Genomic DNA, 20,093 nt, shown 5'->3' on the forward strand with positions numbered 1-20,093 from the left:
TCTGCATTGCTTCCCCCTTGTCTTGCATCCCCTCCCTTCCCTAACTAACAACTCCTTGAAACTGCCCGTCGGCACTCAGGGAAGGTCACAGAGGCTGAATGAAGACTTTTTCCTATAATCAAAGAAATGAAGGACACAGAAAGATTTTGTGCCCTTGAAGCCATTAGGTGTCATTTCCGGGGCCTCTGAAGAGCTTGTCCTTTATGTCCCAGTGCAGAGGAGAGTTCAGTGACAGCAGAGAAGGATGCTGGTGAGGCTTACAGGTGGCAGGTGAGAAATGCCGCACCCGAGAACTTAGTGGGCTACAGTTTTAGGGTCAAAAGAAAAGTAGGAGCCGGAGAAGAGCTTCTTTGCCTTTCTTGAGGAGACATCATGTTTCCATCACCAGCTCCTCCTCCAGGGTGAGCAGCGGAGTTTTCTCATCCCTGTGCGGTCAAGCTAGGTCCGCAGTTACTGTTTTTCTATGTGTGCAGAGAGCATGTCCTAGGGATCATTAACGCACTGAGCTCACTGGGCAGCGCATGGTCTCATGCTACCATTGTTTCATTGTTTGGGGGGGTGTCACGCGCTTCTGTTGCGTGGTTTTGTTGCTAAGCAAGCTTGCTTGGTTTTGTGGTTAAGCAAACCTGCTTTCTTGAGTAATCATTAACTTATAGGGGTCTCCCATATTTTCTTCTGACAGCTCCCTAGTGGGATTAACTATTCAGTCATCTACTTTGTCTGTTTACTCTTTCCCTATCACCCTAGAGTCTCACAGGGTCCTGCTCAGTACCATTAGTGAAAGGTTCATTTGAGCTGCCTGTAACTATGCCTTGGGTAACTATGGTTGGCAGATTAAAGGAGAATACAGTGAGTTTAGACACTTGCAAATGAGGTGACTCACCAGATCCCAAGGAACCCCTCTAAGGCTTATAATACATTTATACACTGGGGGTGTACCTGCCCCCCATCCCCACATGAGCTGGGATTTTTCCCTCCTCATGAGGACCATCCTTTGTTTAATAGTCCTCACTGTTAGAAAGTTCTTCTTTTGTCCAGTCTGAGTCTCCAATACCGCTTCATTGCTGCTTACTGTCTAGGTCTCTTAGGTCAGCTAGACTCTACATTTCTTAAGTGTGGACTTAATATCCTTGAACCCACACTTGGCCACATGAAGTGACAGATACAGGGCCTGGAAAGGAATGTTTGATGGAACAGAAGCTCTAGTTGAAACTCATTTTTTTGTTTCACTGGCAAACACGCCTGGAGGGAGGGTGCAGTGATTTCCATGAAGTGTAATAATTGGACAGCATACATTAAAGTTGGAAAAATTCCAGGGCAAATTCCTCTTGATCTACTTGAACTGAAAGGGTGTATCAGTTCACCCTCGGGACAACCACTGGTTTCTGACAGCTAATTTGCTTTTAAATGGGTGCCCTTTGGAATCTCCCGCCCCCCATTCTTCTCCTTTTCTGGGACCCGGTTTTAAATGACACATGTGTGCTGGGGGAGGGGACAGACAGGTATCCGTAAAGTTACAGAAGTGCATTTGAGCCTCTTTAGAGAGCATGTTGGAGAAGGAAATGGCAACCCACTCCAGTGTTCTTGCCTGGAGAATCCCAGGGACGGGAGAGCCTGGTAGGCTGCCGTCTATGGGGTCGCACAGAGTCGGACGTGACTGAAGCGGCTTAGCAGCAGCAGAGAGCATGTTAGAAGTGATCACGGGCCCCCTGGCTGCTGTGGGTGCTTGTGAGTAGGGGAAGTGGACTGTCCTCAGCTGATTTTGAACATGAGACTGAAACTTAAACTTTCAGAGATGATTACAGAACTGCCCTTAACGCCTTGGGAAGCCAAGTCACCAAGCACCTTTGGGTTCTAGTCTCCACTTCCTCTGTCCACATGGATCAAAAGTCAGCAGCTTCCCCTCTCTCCCTCTGACGCAGGCTCCACTGGAAAATGGCATTCAGCCTCTGTTCTGTGGGGGAGGCCCTGACTATGTGTTCACTGAATTTCCATCCTTTCTTTTTGCACGCATTCATTCAATAGTCAGACCCCTTGTGGGGACACAAAATGGATACTTGGCATTTTATCAGTGGGAATAAGATATGGTGCAAATAATGGTATAAGAAACACAGCTAAAGGGTTGTGGAGATTTAAAGGATCTCAAACAGGAAAGCTTTGTGAAGAGGAAGGATTTTCACTGGAAGATGCATGCCTTGGGAACATGTCCAGATGGTGGTAGGTGGCCAGGGAGTGAGGTTCACTATGAGACGTGGTCTTGGGCGGGGGGCGGGGGACGGCGGCGTGGGCCCTGGGTGACAGGAAGAGTGATGCTGAAAGCTCAGCTTCTCTGCACACTGGTGCTGAATGGAGTCTCAAGGGTCAGAGTTTCAGGTGAAATAGCAAAGGACAGCTTTATTCCTTTGCCAGGCAAAGGGTGACACAGCAGACGCCTGCCTTGAAAAGCTAAGTGTCCCCCCGAGGAGGACTTGATGAGAAGCTTTGTGACAATACCTCCCAAGAGTGGGCTTGCTGATGAGATGAGGGTGTGTGCAGTTTCCTAATCCTCTAGGCCCTTTAATCTTTGCCTCAGGTGGGTCTTGGTGGCTCCTTCCTTGATTAGAAACTGTTTACATCTGCCCTTTGGAACTCAGGAAAGGTCATGGAGGCTGGAGTCTTGCCTACAAGAAATGAGGGGGAAAAGGCCTTTGTGCTGGGAGCCCCACAGGGCCCTCCTTGGTTTCAAGAGGAGAGGCTGATCTGCTTGGCAGAAGAGAGATGGCACAAAAGAGGCGCCGCCAGGGCTGACCATTTCACAGGCGCACCCCACAGCGCTGAGACGCCAACCTGGATTTTTGTGGCCCTGGGTCTAATATCTCGTGGCTATAGTGTCAACACCTGTTGAAAAGGAGTCCTTCTGGGGACTGTGCTCCTCTGGTGAACAGGGAAGAAAGAATCTTGGGAGTAAAACCATGAAGCTGAGGAAATGGTGGCCCTGTTTGGCCCGGGGTAGAAGACGCGGGAGTGGATGGAGGAGGTGACGTGGAGGCCAGGCCCTCCAGAGCCCCGGAGCCCCGAGCCTGGGTTTGGGGCGAGCCGTGAGGAGCTGCTGGGGACTGGAGCAGGGGCAAATGTGGTTAGAGCTGGGCTTCCGAAATGCGTCTGGGAGGAGGAGAGACCCGGTCGGCTGGTTGGGATGCCCTGGAAATAGTCCTGGTGAAAGGCAGTGACCGGGGCACAAGGGAACAAGTGGTGGACGCGACCTTGTGAGAGACCCGCCAGGCCCGCGGTCGCGGAGTTAAGCCTGGCGCCACCCCCGCCCGCAGATGTCGTGGCAGCCCTGCTGGGCCGGGTGTGGCTGCAAGCCCGGCTGCCTGCCCTCACTCCGGCACTTGGAGGGCGCTTACGATGGCTGACTGAACCCGAGGACTGCTCGGGGTGGGCGGGGGTGTGAGGGGCGGGGGAGCGGCCGGCTCTGCAGAGGAGGCTGCAGCTTGGGGGGCCGGGTGTGATGCCGCTCACCTTGGGGGGAGACAGCGCGATTGGCAGGGGGTGCGGGGGCTCCTCTCAGCGGGGCGTCTTCCTGACCCCAGTTAGGCTCCCTGAGGGCAGACTCCACCTATCTGGTGCACGCTGGTGTGCCCAGGCCGCAGGGACAGTGCCTGGCACTTGCTCTGGGCTAGGCCTGCCTCCTCCCCGCTCCCCATCTTGTTTCTGGCCAGAGCAGTGCTGGGGAGGGCTCCTGCCGTTCCCTGGTCTCAGGCCTGTGAACACGGCCACCGGGGTCAAGGAGCCTGCGGACAGGGTGCTGACCGAGGACAGGGTGCTGGGCCTCCTCCTGGGCTGGGGGATGGCGGGAGCCCTGGCTCCCAGCAGTTTCCTGGAGAGGCCGCGATTACAAGTCGGACGTGCAGGGACCAAATCCCCCAAGAAAGGCTCTGAGCAACAGATCCAGGAGAAGGAAGATGCCGGCAGATAGGAGTCCTAACTCACTCACGGCCCTCACACCATCCTGCCAATTGGTCCATTCTGAGCTCACCTCCTTGTATCTATTCCCCTTCTGTGTCTTTCTCACTTCCCTTTTCTGCTTTCTTGCTTCCTTGGAATTGAACTTCCCAATAAAAACTTAAATATCAGCTTCTGACTCAGGCATTTCCAAAAAAATTTCCTCTTAGGGAAACAGGCCTAAGGTAGGGCTCCATAAATATTTGCTGGGCAAATGAAAGAACCGTATGACCAACTGGTGCAGGATGAGAAACGAAGATACGGGAGCGATTTGAAAAAGTCACGGGTTTAGAGATGGTCGGTCCACTCGGGGACTGTCTCCATAGGCCATACCCAGCAGAGACGCCCCATCTCAGAGTGGTGGGAAGGGGACAGAGAGAAGAGGCTGAGGCAGACGCGAGTCACACTCACATTTAAGAAGCATGAGAAAAGAAGAGATCCTCGCAAGAGGCCTGGTGAGGCAGAGACGACCAGTGTTCATTCAAAGCCCCCATACACCACCAGGCCACAGCTCGCTACCCATTCCCAGCCCCTGTAGACAGCTGTGGCCGCGGACCACCTTTTAGCCGATGGACAGAAAGATGAACAAGACAGAGCGCCTGCTCCTGTAGACCTCAAGTCAAATAAATCCAGAGAAGTGTCCCGCTGGTACCTGGGCCTCTTTCAGGTCTGGCCTGGGAAGACCTCCTAGCAGAGCTGCTGCACTCTCCCTGCCCACAGGATGGTAGAATGACTCTGAGGTCCAAGGGGGTGCGGGAACCACAGGCAAATGGAGTCCAGGGTTTTGAAGCATTGTCTTTTCAACTGGCCTCTCCATGAATGAGGAATATACTTCAATTGTGTTAAGCCACTTGATTTGGCTGGGAGAGGGGGGTTCTCTGTTAAAGAAGCTAGTGTTATGTCATAACCTAGCAAGTGTGGAAAAGACGAGGGCAGGTGCTGAAGCTGAGGAGTGGAACACACTATGGTCCTGAGGCTTGGCCTTGTGGCTCCAAACCCTGATGTCTTCCACACACCCCAGGTTTGTGTGGATGTTGGGTGAGTTCTTGTACACCTCCTCTCATAAGCACAAGCTCTTTTAAGAGCTCCCTAGCCAAAGTCACTGAGCCGTCCTCCCAAGGCCACTGACATCCACACAGGGCAGTCATCCCAGCCTCCCTTCCACGGTGATGCACGCGCCAGAGCTGTTCAGCTGAAAACGGTAGACACAGCAAGAAGGACAGAAGCAGAGAAGCCCTGATGACCTCATCACTGAGGCCTCAGGAGCTGCCTCTGTGTGCCTGCCATGCACGACTCAGTGCCAGGTGCCCCTCCACCCTGTGGGGCCCACTCAAGATTCCTATTCCCAGGCGAGAGCCTCAGACAGGGGTGACTTGAGGCCTGTGTTCTTCCTGTCATGTCGGTGGTGATAATGGGAGCCCCAGGCCCTCCAGGAGAGGCTATAGGACTTAGAACAGGAGGAGGAGGATGCCTCAAAGGAAGTGAGGCCTCCTGTCCCCCAACAAACAATAGCAGGTTCCCTGGAATCCTCTTGGCAGGATCTTATCTCCATGTAGGAGCAGGCAGGAGGAAGGTGTTTGGATTCCTTGGGAGAGTCAGCAACCACTAATCTTTCAGCAGCTTATACATTTTTATTTTAACAAGAAAACATTGTTAGGGAGACTGGCTGGAATCAACCTTTCATCTTTACCTTTGACATACCCTGAACTGCCAGTCACCCAAGCCGGGGAGGAGTATGAATCAGAAGCCGTGGGTGAGGGGCTGCGAGGCGTGCATCCTATTTTTGTCTCGATTTTTGATGACTTGTGTCATTGTTTTATACTCCAATTTCCCCATTAACAAAACAAGGTAAGAAAACCTCCTCTGCCTAATTTACAGATTTTTTGTGAGGGAAAGAAGAAAAAGAAAAGAAGAACAAAACACCAAAAACCCCTTAAAGGACTTTAGGGGTCCTTCTAAGAGCAGTTAGTTATCAGAGCATTTGCTCTGGTTTGAATTTTTTTCTCCTGAAAGATAGGTTGGAGTCTGAAGCCCTATGCCTCAGAATGACCCTATTTGGAAATAAGGTCATTGAAAGTGCAATTAAAATTGAGGTGAGGTCATTCTAGAGTGGGGTGGGCCCTTCATCTGATATGGCTGGTGTCCTTATAAGAAGGAAGAGACATAGACACACACGGGGACGGCATCAGGTGATGAGGGAGGCAGACCCCGGAGCGACACGGCCGCAAGCCTAGGGCGGCGAGGACTCCAGCCGCCCCCACAGGCTGGCTCAGGTGAGCAAGCATTCTTCCCCGTGACTCCAAGGAGGAGTGTGGCCTTGCTGACTCCATCCGTCTTGGTTTCTAGTCTCCAGAACTGTGAGGCGATAGATACCTGTGACTGAGGCCACTCACTTTGTGGTGCCTGGCTGGGGCAGCCCTAGGAAATGAATGCAGCATCCTTCCCAGGGCACGGGGAAGCTTGGCCAAAGCTCTTGGCCCGTCCCTGAGAGGTGGTGACCTAGTATCAGACATGGAACAGGGTCCTGGATTTCAGAGGTGAAGGTCACAGGCAGCCAAAGTCAGCTGTGGAAAACCCAAAGCAGCTATTCGGGCTAAGCAGGTTTACACAGGCAGCAGGAGTCTAGTCCACGCCGACTGAAAGCGTCACTTCTGCCTTGAGGGGCCAGGGTGCTCAGAACAGAACCAGGTGAGCGCAGCCTCGAGACTGAGGGCGCTTTCACTTCCTAAGACGTGATTGAAGCATCACCTTCACACTCAGCTCCGCCACGCAGGCTCCTGGAACCACAGGTACCAGGCAGCTGCACCAGCGTAGCTGCCCACGTGGAAATCATCCTTGAGGAGAAAGACTGTGGGGGTGTTCTCTACACATTGGCCCCCGCCTCCACAGAGCTTGTGTTGTTAACCCTTTATTACGCTAAGTGAAGTGAAGTGAAAGGCGCTCAGCTGTGTCCGACTCTTTGCGACCCCAGGAATTCTCTAGGCCAGAATACTGGAGTGGGTAACCTTTCTCCTCTCCAGGGGATCTTCCCAACCCAGGGATCGAACCCAGGTCTCCCGCATTGAAGGCGAATTCTTTACCAGCTGAGCCACAAGGGAAGTCCAAGAATACTGGAGTGGGTAGCCTCTCCCTTATCCAGCAGATCTTCCCGACCCAGGAAATGAACCGGGGTCTCCTGCACTGCAGGCAGATTCTTTACCAGCTGAGCTATCAGGGAAGCCTATAGTGAAGTCTCTCAGTTGTGTCCAACTCTTTGCGACCCCGTGGACTGTATAGCCCGTCAGGCTCCTCCGTCCACGGGATTTCCCAGGCAAGAAATATCTTACGCTGCTCGGTTTATTTGGATCAGATTATTCTCAATTCACTCTGAAAGCAATAATTTCATTAAATATATGTGTATGTATATATATATAGGCAAAAAGACTATATATATTATATATATATAAAGGCAAAAAAGAATAAAAACAAAAGAAAAAAGTGTGTGCATTTTTGTATAGCCATGAACTCTTTTGGTGTGTGCGTACCTGCATGCTAAGCTACTTCGGTCATGTTCGACTCTGCAGCTGTGTGGACTGTAGTCTGCCAGGCTCCTCTGTTGATGCGATTCTCCAGGCAGGAGCACTGGAATGGGTTGCCATGCCCTCCTCCAGGGGATCTACTTGACCCAAGGACTGAACCCTCATCTCTTACATCTCTTGCATTAGCAGGCAGGTTCTTTACCATTAGCACCACCTGGGAAGCCCAGATACTAATGTACATCTCTCATAAAATCTAAGTGGCATAAAGTGAACTTTTGAAAAGCAGGAGATACCTGTATTAGAAAGGTTTATGGATAAATTTTTGATGTGATGATATAATGCTAAGAATTTGCTTCAAAATAATCCAGGTATGTGGGGCTGCGAGTGGCTGGTGGTACGAGATGAAACAGGCCTGGCCAAGTATGGCTGTGTCATAAAAATTGAGTTGGGGTGCACAGGGATTTATTGTATTGTGGTCTCTGCTTGGGCACATGTTTGGAGATTTCCATCATAAGACAAAAAGCAGTAAAGCAACAAAAGTTTCCCACATCCCTTAGGATGGTGGTTGAGGTTCCCACATCCCCTAGGACCTCAGTTATTCTACTATCCTGTGGACAGGGAGAGACTGCAGCAGCTCTGGTAAGAAGTCTTCCCAGGCCAGATTTCCACCATTAGCAAAAAGCAATAAAAAGTATGGGCATACAGCTTAGTTCTTCCATCATGGAGGTGGAGTTGGTGTGTATGTGGGTGTGTACAAAGTGTGTGTGAGTGTGTGTTTGTGTGTACGCGCTCATGCTGTTTCACTCCAATTTGGTTGCAGCTCTGGAACAACTGCATTCTATCGAGAATAACTTTTTGACAGCTGTGGAGAATACGCAGCTGAATTTCCAAGGGGGTAGGCACAGACACAAGGCCCCTGCTGAGGGGGCTGCTGGGGCCAGCCCCACATGGGTATTCTCATGGCCAAAGACAGTAAAAGCAGCTAATAGAGATATTGCCTCATGTCCAGAAGGACCCCGCTGGAGGCTGGATGTCAGAATCTCGAAAGCTACTGGCTCAAAACTTCATTCCACGCATGAATGTCTGGAGTTGGAGGGGAGAATGCAAATACAGGGAAAGGAGGAAGCAGGGCTGACGAGAGGCTCTGCTGTGTGGTGGTGGTAGCTGCGCTGAATGGCGCTGGAAAGCTGCTTCACAGCTGTGGCTGGTGGGTTCTGAGGCGGGAGATGGATAAGCCCCAAGCTGAGCAGGTTCTGCCCGGTGCTCAGATGCTGCAAACTAGAGGGAGAAACAGGCTGGGCCCTGCCCAGACAAGAGATAAAAGACTGCAGATTCCTGATTCTTGAAGTTAAGGAGGCCTCCCAGACTACATACAGGCAGAAAAACTCTCTGGAGGTCAGAAAGGGAGGAGGCGCCACCCCGCAGTAAGTGATATCAGCTACCCATGGGCCTCTTCGCTAGAATCCTTCTTGGCCAAGAGGTATGTGTGCACACATGGGAGGACCCTGAAATACACTGAATACGGACTCAGAACCAGGCAGAGCAAGATGATTGTCCAAAGGAAACCCAGAAGAAATGTCCCATAAAAGTGATTTGAACTGCCACGAGAGTTTGACTTTCTCTGAGCCCATGCATGTCTATCCAACACATACTTTTATCCTCCTAATAAACATTTTACTCACTCCACTACTTCCAATCTCTATGTGGAAATTCGCTCCTACACAGCTGATGGGCCAGGGCCGTGCCACTGGAGACTGTTCCCTGGTGGTCTCGTGGCCAGGACTCGGCTCTCACAGCCTTGGCCTGACCACAGCCTCCGGCTGGGAACTGAAACCCTGCTTCCTCTGCTACAGGCTGGGGCAACCCGAGATCAGTTTCTCTCCCCTTTTCACATACCTATCCATGTTCACTCAATGAAGTGTTTGCACAGCTTTGTATATATGTGGGTCTCGGCTTCTAAGTTCTACAGTTTTGATAATCGTTCGTCTGTTATACACCCCCATTTTACAACTGGAGAAACTCAAACCTTGTTGCATGGCTGGAACAGCAAAAGGTTTGCGTTGGAAGATCTTGGCTTAAATTCTGGTTTCTTTAGTTTCCAGCAAAACTCAGCTTAATTTGTTAAAGTAGAGGCATTGCTCTGTAAGTGCTTTACCACTACTATTCTCTTGTTGATTTTCTGGGCAGAATCATTTGAGTGGCTTCTTCTGGCTTTAAGGCAAGTAGGCATCCATTTTTCCATGAGAAGAGTTTGACCTCCCCGAACCTGCTTTTTCGATTTGGTGAAAACTTGGAGGTCTAACAAGTAGGAGCTGTCGTTTCAACAACCATTTGAAATTTGAGGTTGCCAGTGAGGGTTTGGGAAAATTCACTGAGGGCTTCAAGAGTCTTCCTGAGAGGAAGGAGATAAAGATGCAGATTTATGACAGCATCCTTGATGGGTTGAGGTGGCTGTGATTGGAAACTGCTGGCGTAAAAGGACAACGGCACCATCATGGTCCAGGGAAGGTGTGTGGGTGAGCGGGGACTCATACAGGGTGGGCACGAGATAGTGGGGCCCTGGAGGGGGAAGGGTCGGCTGGTGAGCTGAGCGCCGTTGAAACGTCTAGTTGGCCCTCAGCATGGTGTTCACAGTGACAGCTCCAGAATTCCTTTGTTGGAGGAGCTCAGCGGGCTTGACACAGAGCTACGTTTTAAAGCAAAATGTTCATTTTCATTTGCTTTGCCTATTTATACTTGGTGGCTTTGAGAAGGGGTTAAAGGAGGTCAAGGTGTGGGCCTAGGCAAAGCCCTCCATTCACGCCTTACTGCTTCCAACCTGGTGCAGCGACCCTGATGCCACGTGAAACTCCTGGGCAAAGCCATTTTATTAGAGTGTGTCACCAAAGAAATGCAGTGTTGAAAACTTGGGATCACAGATTTTCAAAACACCTGGCTGTTCCCTTTTTACCTCACTCTCTAAATCTACCAGTCTCCTGGAACAAGCATTTTCTTGTTTGAGGAGAATGTTAGCTTGAATGTTAGAAGAGATATAACCTTATTCTGTATCCCCACCCCCACCCCAGCGGCTCGTATCTTGAATCACTTAACTCTCTGAGTCTCCATTCACTTATCCATAAAATGGGATGAAAGGATCCTGGTCTGACTTGGTGGTTGAGGGATTAAATTTGTCAGTTGAAAAGTCCCCCCTGGCGATACCAGGAAACCTCATTAAATGGCTTGTGCAAGGCTGGCTGCTGCTTCGCAGCAGAACAGCAAATTAGAGGCAGCTGGGCCCCTGGCAGAGGGAATGCCTGCAAACTGGGTCTGACGGGAGGGGGCTTCCTGAGGGCCGGCGACTGTTTGAAAAGGGGAACTGGCAGGCGGGTGAGGACGGCCTGTGACTTGCAGAATAAGGAAGCAGTTCTTACCAGCAGGGTGTAGGAGGGTGTAGGGGACTCCGGGATGGTAAAGGTAAGGATGTTGACATACTCTACAGTGTACGTCGACACAGCACTGGGGACCTGCTCAGATGCGCCTCCATTCTGACTCCCCGACTGCCAGCCCCTTCCCGCTGCAGGCGGGCACTCACTTCTCCATGCTGGGCGCTGCCCCAGTGGCCTGTGCAGCTGCTTGCTGCTGTCCGAGGGGCCTGTGTTGATAGAGGTCCCTGGGTTCACAATGACTTGGTGGCCCACGGAACCAAACATCTTGGTACCTTCCGCCTGGATTCTGAGGGCAAAGGAAGCATCATCAGCCACTCCCTCCCCTCCCTTCTTGTCTCCTAAGCTTCCCTGCTGCTAAGCTGCTAAGTCACTTCAGTCGTGTCCGACTCTGTGCGACCCCATAGACGGCAGCCCACCAGGCTTCCCCGTCCCTGGGATTCTCCAGGCAAGAACACTGGAGTGGGGTGCCGTTTCCTTCTCCAGCTTCCCTGGCCCCCAGCAACTCTTACTCCCTGCCGGTTCTCTAATCCACTGAAGCACAGGAATAATTTCCATTTTGGTCTCTCTCACTACATGAGGGTTTCTCAATTTTTCTTTTTTTGGGGGGAGAGGGGGCTGTGCAGTGGTAAGGTCTATAGCATTCTGGAAATACATTCACTTCTCAACCAAGTACACACACATGCACACACATCAAAAATTTCATGAAACATGCTTAGTATGTGAAGTTCACGCTGATATCTTCACTTCAATGAAGGTACCCATTTCATTAAAAAAGATAGGTCATGACCCCCTAAAATGGTGTCATGACCCACAATGGATAAATCCTTTCAGTTTGAAAAGCCCTCAGCAGACAGTAATCACTGGAGCCTTTTTGGTTTTTGTGTGCCAAGCACACCTTAAATTATGTTTCTTTGAATTCCTGCCTTTTCTGGAACAGTGCCAGGAATCTATCTCCACTTCTCTCGATTGTTCCATGCCTCTGAGTGTGTGTGTGTGTGTGTGTGAAGGCTCAGTCAGTGCCACGCCCTCCATGAAGCCCTTGAGGAGTCCTTCAGAGAGCGGTAGACTTGCCCTTCCCTTTGGGTCACTTTGGTGGCCCATCTTGTGGGGCAACTGACCAACTTCCACTCTACACAGCAGTAGTTTGTGCATATTTTCATCTTCTGCAGTGCTTTACGAAGGCAAAACCCGAGTCCAGCTTATTTCTGCACTCCCATGTCACTTAGCCCGTCTTACATGTTCATTTGTGTTGAATGAGCAGTTGGCTGCTGCTGCTGCTGCTAAGTCGCTTCAGTCGTGTCTGACTCTGTGCGACCCCAGAGACAGCAGCCCACCAGGCTCCCCCATCCCTGGGATTCTCCAGGTAAGAACACTGGAGTGGGTTGCCATTTCCTTCTCCAATGCATGAAAGTGGAAAGTGAAAGTGAAGTCGCTCAGTCGTGTCTGACTCTTAGCGACCCCATGGACTGCAGCCCACCAGGCTCCTCCACCCATGGGATTTTCCAGGCAAGAGGCCTGGAGTGCGGTGCCATGGCCTTTAGTATTTACTGTCTGTTGAATTGAAGATGCACCACACGTGTAGGAAAGGAGCTGAGAGTTGGTGCCATGTGCTGGCTGTCCTGTCCTGTACCTCTGCTCACATCTCCTTACCTCTAGCCTCACACAACCAGCTTCTGGAATCCTCCCCAGTGTCCAGCAGTTTCATTCAAGTCAACTCAGTTCATCAGATTTGAGTTTTGCCTGCTCTGTGTTCTCCCCTCATAGCAACCACTCTGTGGAGGATCCTCATGTGTCCGCTGCAATCTGCCAGTAGCCTTGCTTGGTCGTGCTGTCGTTTAGTGGCTAAGTCGTGTCTGACTCTTTGCAACCCCATGTGCTATAGCCCACCAGGCAACTCTGTCCATGGGATTTCCCAGGCAAGAATACTTGAGTGGGTTGCCATTTCCTTCTCCAGGGTGTCTTCCCGACCCAGGGATTGAACCCGAGTCTCCTGCATTGGCAGGTGGATTCTTTACCACTGGACCACCTGGGAAGCCCTTGCTTGGTGACTAGAATGCAATTTAGGTCCCCAGAGAGACAGGAGTGGTCATAGCCTCTGAAAATCAGCTCACTCCTTGCACCACCTCAGTGTCACCACATGGAAAGAAGGGCAGATTGTCAAGGAAGGGCCGCTGGAAAATCTGAGAGCTGAGCCTCAGCCAGGCCTCTGCTTCTTGGTTTGGTCACTCACAGCAAGTACCGAGACAGGCAGAAATGTCAACCTACCCTCTGAGACGAGGGCTTCTGACAGCTGTAAACTGACAAGTTACAACCGACAGCTGATCAACCTGAACCTTTGACGGCAAAAAAAACATAGAAAAAGAAACAGCTCTGCTCATTGATTTGTGGATATCCTCCTGCTTCTCCAATAGATGGGTAGGGAGGTGAAAAATGGAAACCACAGGTCTGGTCATACCAGACTCATGTAGGATCAAGGCCAGCACCATCCTGGGATGTGCATTCGCGATGTGACTTGTGGCGTGCCCCCAATATCGCTTTGCTCCAAATATCTTCCCCACTCTTGTAGTGGTGCCTGGGATTTCCACACTATTCACTCCTTTGTGTTAGGCAAAAATGCTGTTTGAAATCAACATGACTCACTGGGGCTTGAATATTGATTAATATTGTATTTATTTTTCAGAATCTGTTCCACCACCTAGCAGGATCCTGGGGAAGTAGGACCTAAAACTGATTTGTTTTCAGGAGGAAAAGGGTCAGTGAAATACAAAACTTGGGGCCCTATGTGCAGAGCAGTAAAGGGGCAGGGGAAACGGACATTTGTGGAAAACTAAAGAAAGTGGTTTTAGAGGTGCGAGAGTGGACGAACTGATGTTTGCTGATGGCTTTTATGCAAGGCGCCATGCTAGGAACGTTCCCTGCCTAATCTTATTAATACTCATGTCAACCTAGTGTCCATTTGAGGAAAATGAGGCTCAGGGAGATGAAGTAATGTAAGCTGGGGGCTTGAAGTCCCGGTCAGTCTGATTGCAAAGTCTTTGCTATTTTCCATCACAGTTTACTTTGTTCCAGGCTGAAAGGGAGCAGGAAGCTCTGAAAGGAGAAAGTGGAGGTGTCCGGACAGCCTGCCCTCTTATTCCCAGTTCTGCTCGGAAATGTCCCCACTGCAGCCAGGCTGGAGAGGAAGCTGTTTTAAGGAGTTTTCAGTTCAGTTCAGTTCAGTCACTCAGTCGTGTGCAGCAGGCCAGGCCTCCCTGTCCATCACCAACTCCCAGAGTTTACTCAAACTCATGTCCTTTGAGTCGGTGATGCCATCCAACCATCTCATCCTCTGTCATCCCCTTCTCCTCCCGCCTTCAATCTTTCCCAGCATCAGGGTCTTTTCCAATGCATCAGCTCTTCACATCAAGTGGCCAAAGTATTGGTGTTTCAGCTTCAGCATCAGTCCTTCCAATGATTATTGGAATGAATAAGGATTTTTAAGGCTCTCCAAATGGGAGAGGTGAGGGGGGATCTGGGTTTCTGCTGAAATAGGATAAGCTCAGGACAAGTCTCCCCAGGGAGCAGTCAGAGGTAAGAAATCTCTCCCTGACCTTCCTGGTACCCCAGGTAAGAGTGCCCAGAGACAGGTGAGTCTCACAACCTTTTCCAACTACAACATGCAACTTGAAAATTGTATAAATTGGCAAAGCACATATGAAATCAAGCCATTTTTAAGGGTACAGTTCAGTAGTGTTAAGCATACTCACATGATTGTGCAACCAGTCCCCAGAAGCTTTTCATCCTGTAAAACTGAAACTCTACACCCATTCAATAACTTCCCGCTGTCCCTTCCCTGGTCTCTGGGGGCCACCACTCTACTTTCTATTTCTACTTTCACTACTTGGGGTGTGATAAGTGAAACGCTACAGTCCTCGTTTTGTGTGTGTGTGTGTGACAAGTTTGTTTCGTACTGTTAGTTTTCTTCCTCTTTCGGGTTGAATAATATTCTATTGTGTGTGCTAAGTTGCTTTTGTCCTGTTTGATTCCTTGCAGCCCCACGGACGGTAGCCCACCAGGCTCCTCTGGCCATGGGATTCTCCAGGCAAGAACACTGGAGTGGGTTGCCATTTCCTTTCCCAGGGGATCTTCCTGACCCAGGAATCAAACCCTCGACTCCCATGTCTCCTGCGTTGCAGGCGGATTCCTTACCACTGAGCCACTCAGTTCAGTTCAGTCGGTCAGTCGTGTCCAACTCTTTGCGACCCCATGAAGCGCAGCACGCCAGGCCTCCCTGTCCATCACCATCTCCCGGTGTTCACTCAAACTCACATCCATCGAGTCGGTGATGCCATCCAGCCATCTCATCCTCTGTCGTCCCCTTTTCCTCCCGCCCCCAATCCCTCCCAGCATCAGAGTCTTTTCCAATGAATCAACTCTTTGCATGAGGTGGCCAAAGTACTGGAGTTTCAGCTTTAGCATCGTTCTTTCCAAAGAACACCCAGGACTGATCTCCTTCAGAGTGGACTGGTTGGATCTCCTTGCAGTCCAAGGGACTCTCAGGAGTCTTCTCCAGCACCACAGTTCCAAAGCCACTAGGGAAGCCCAATATTCTGTTGTATGTATATCACTCTTTGTTATTCCATCCATTAATGTGCAATTATTTTATTGTCAGCTAGCTTTTGAATTTTCCCCGCACCTTCTCCCATTGGAATTAAGCTTTTTGAGGTCAGAACTGTCTTCCTTGTTTCATTGTGTTTCCAGTGCCTAGCAACATGGTCAGCACATAACTGGGGCTTGATAAATATTTATTCACTACATAAATAAATGTCGAATCCCAGGGATTTCTTCAATTAGTCTAGTGTGGTACTGGTTATAAAGTCCTTTCCTCAACAACTTTATGAGGCAAACCCCATTTTCTCAATACTCAGAGAGTCTACGTTTCACCCCAAATCACACAGCTGGTACTAGCCCAAGCCAGAGCTCTAAGCCAGGAGTTGTGACTGCTGAGTCTAGACATGCTGTTTCCCTGTGGTTGTAACCTTAATCTGGTGAGCCTCACAGGCCTTCCCTGTTCACGGACAGATTCACCAGCTTCTCAGCTGTCATGTTGAACACCAGGGCCTCCCCTTCTGCGGCCAAGCAGGGGTATCCCGGGCCCCAAATCCCATCAGACTCTGCATATGTGGTTACTCTGTGACACTCTATCAAATTGCTGCAGCCAGTCCTATGTAATGGTGAAGCCTGAAGGAGAATCATACAGGGGATCTCTTGTAAATAATGCAGTCTCAGACCCTCTGTGGCTAAAGCGAATTCTTCCCCTGCTTAACTTCCCTTGATTAAATGTTTTCTCCGTGTTTCCATTCACTTTTCGGTGTAAACATTTTTTTATTGAAGTATAATACAGAAATCACAAATATACACTACAGTGAGGTTTCATAAACTATACACACATGTAATCAAGCTCCTAAATTGAGAAACAAGACATGACAACTCACTCCCAAGAAGGCCCATCACGCCCTCCAAATGTGATTTTCCTGAAGAGGGACCAGTTATTACTGGCTGTTAGAAGGCATCAATCTCCTGGCTTCTAACAGCTTATACTTATCTTTTTCTATTTTTGAATTTCATATGAACGGAATCATATGGTATGAATTCTTCTGTATCTAGCTTTTGTTACTCAACATGATGTTACTGCATGCTGTTGAATTTTCATGGTCTTTAGTATTCCATGGTATGAATATATTGTCATTATTTATCCATTCTACCATCAGTGGATATTTGAGGTGTTTCCTGTATTTGACTAGTGCTAACAGTGCTGCTTGTCTTTTGGTGAACATGCTTCCCAGGTGATTTAGTGGTAAAGTGCCTGCCAATGCAGAAGATGCCAGTTTGATCCCTGGGTCTGGAAGATTCCCCTAGAGGAGGAAATGACAACCCACTCGAGTATTCTTGCTGGGAAAATCCCATGGACCGAAGAGTCTGGCAGGCTACAGAGTCACAAAGAGTGGGACGTGACTGAGCAGCTGAGCACGCACACCCGTGTACATATCACTCTTAGATGTATGTCTAGGAGTAAAACTGCTAGATGATAGGGTTTGCAAGGGTTTTGAGTGAATATGACAGAGTTTTCCATGGAGATTGTATCAGTTGATGTTTCCAATATGCAATGTTTTGAAGGTTCAGTTGATCCGTATCCTCACCAATACTGGATATTGCCTGTCTTTCCCCCTTCAGTCTTTTTGTGAAATGCAGTGGGAGGCATTGAGGTTGTAGTTTGTGTTTCCAGATGACTAATAAATTGGACATTTGGATATTCTCTCTTGTGATGTGGGTTATCTCCAAGAATCTTACTGATTAGTAGGAGTTCTTTATTCCGAATCAAGTGCTTTGTTGGATATATGGATTATAAACATCTTCTCCCAGACTGTGGCTGGTATTTTCACTCTCTTAATGGTGGGTGTTTTTTTGTTTTTTTTTTTTTTTGATGAACAGAACATATGAATTTCAATGTAGTCAAATTTATCAATTTTCCCCTTATACTAATAATTAGTAATTTTTAAAACTTGTTACAGAAATTTTTGCCTACCTTAGGGTCATCAAAACATTGTCCTGTTTTTTTCTAAAACCTTTATTGTTTTACTTTCACATTTATATATAGCTACAATCTATTGGAAGTTTGATAACAGGTGAGGTGATTCATTTTCTTCCTTCTTAGAAGTCAGATTTATTGAGATATGATGTATACACGTTAAATTTCACCGTTTTAAGTGTACGGTTCAGCGATCTTTGACAAACAAATAAAGTTTCTGTTTGCTAATGTTTTGTTTAAAACTTTTTGTCTATATTTGTGAGAAAGAGACTGATCTGTAATTGTCATTTCTTATGATGTGCTTTGCTGGCCTCATAAAATGAGCTTTGAAATGGCCCTTATTTATCAATTATCCGGAGGAGTTTGTGTAAGACTGGTGCTATTTCTTCCTTAAATGTTTGAAGGAATTTACCAGTGAGGCTACCCGGACCTGGAGTTTTCTCTGTGGAAATATTTTAAATAGTAGAGTCAACGTTTAGGTAGATATTGCCGTATTCATATTTTCTAATATTTCTCTTGTGCCAGTTTTGATCAGCTTTATTTTTCAAGGCATTTGCCTATTTTTAAAAATTGTCAAATTTGTAGAAATAAAGTTATTCTTACTATCCTCTTATTAGCATTTTAATGTTTGTAGGGTCTTTAGTAATGTATTACTTTTTATGTTTAATATTGTTTAGTGTGGTTTTTTTTTTTTCACTTGAACAGTTTTGCTGATCCCTGGGTTGGGAAGATCCCCTGTAGAAGGAAATGGCAACCCACTCCAGTGTTCTTGCCTGGGAAATCCCATGGACAGAAGGGCTACAGTCCGTGGGGTCACAAAGGGTCCGATACGACTGAGCGACTAATACTTTGACTTTGACTACCAGTTTGATTGATCCTTGTAAAGAGTCCATGCTTGGCTTTGCTGATTTTTCTCTATTATGTGACTTTTCTATTTTATGAATGCTCCACTCTTCCTATTATTATTTCCTTCCTTCTACTTTCTTTGGGTTTGATTTGCTCTTCTTCATCTGCTCTCCTGTTTTCTTAATTATTTGTTGCTTGAAATAGATGCTGAGATCATTGATTTTCAGCTTTTCTAATACACACATTTCAGGCTGTGGATGTTTCTTGAAGGACTGCATTAGGTGCATCCAACAATTTTGACATATTTTTGTCATACCTTCATTATCTGTATCAGTCAAGGTTTTATAAGGGAACAGAGTCATTAGGAGCTGTATGTAGAAAGGATTACATTCGAGATTTTTGACTCTATGCAGCTGTAGGTGTTGACTAACAGAGGACTCCAGGATGTTGCTTCTGCCCTGGTGCTATAGACTCAGGTCTACAGTTTGGGCAGCCAGCAAGGGAAGACAGAGGTCAAGTGGGAAAAGAAGGGAGAGTTCAGTCCTCCAGGTTGAAGGAGAACAGGAACATAGCCAGTTCTCTCACTGCCTCTAAGTCAACGATGAGGGGGCCCGCAGCACAAGGCACACCGTCTGTCACAGCGGCCACCACTGGCTCACACACCAATACTTCCTAGCTCTGGAGTAGGAGCAGGGGGCCTGGGGCGAGGTCAGCTCTGCCCTGACCAGCCAGAAATCTAGGCAGCCTCTTCAGTGCTGCTCTGAGCTCTGCTTTCCATCTCTGAAGCCCAAGAGGTGGATGGACTTGGAGCTTGGAGACAAGTTGGGCCCTGCCTTGGGCTCCAAAAATGTTTAAAAAGGACATGAAAGGGATTTGGGGACCAGGCTTCCCTGGTGGCTCAGAGGTTAAAGCATCTGCCTCCAATGTGGGAGACCCGGGTTTGATCCCTGGGTCAGGAAGATCCCCTGGAGAAGGAAATGGCAACCCACTCCTGTATTCTTGCCTGCAGAATCCCATGGATGGAGGAGCCTGGTAGTCCACGGGGTCGCAAAGAGTTGGACACGACTGAGCAACTTCACTCACTCACTGGACCCTTGACCCCTGTCCTCAAGGGACCAAAGCCTCTTTGGCCTTTACCAACTTCCCAGGAGTCCTTCCCTTTGACATTAGGGAGAAAGCATGAGCTGGAAATGGCTGGATGTGGAAAATTTGTTTTAGCACTGAATCCGCCTTGGTTTGCCCCTAATCACCCATAGGTGCCATCAGGGCTAAAGACAGTCACTATAGAAACCTAGCCCTGAGACACTCCCTCCAGATGCCCCAGGCAAGCTCACTGCTATAGCAGGTGAGAACACCAAGGCACAGAGAGGCCAGGTGACTGACCGAGGGCATGCACTTCACTGGGTGGCCAGGATTAGGAGCCAGGCCTGATCTTTCTGCTGCAGAGCTGTCATCGTGATCACCATGATCCCTCCCTCCCCTCCCATCCTCCAGGCCAGTTAGTTCCCACGTCCCCTTAACTCTGTTGCGAGTGGAAGGTTTGGTAGGCTCAGATGTGAGAAGAAATTTGTTGGTCTGCGCAGCCGTGGACCGTCTGGCCACTGACCAGATCAAACTCATCCTGGGTGGTGCGCGAGGAGCTCCAGGCTCTGGTGGATTTGGAAGGTGTGGCAGAGATTAGAGGTGGGACCGTTTGTCAGAACCTGGGAGTCTGTTATCTCTGGAAACACTCGGAGCCGCTCCTGCCCCTGC

Source organism: Capricornis sumatraensis, chromosome 14 (assembly GCF_032405125.1).
Source record: "Capricornis sumatraensis isolate serow.1 chromosome 14, serow.2, whole genome shotgun sequence".
NCBI lineage: Eukaryota > Metazoa > Chordata > Mammalia > Artiodactyla > Bovidae > Capricornis > Capricornis sumatraensis.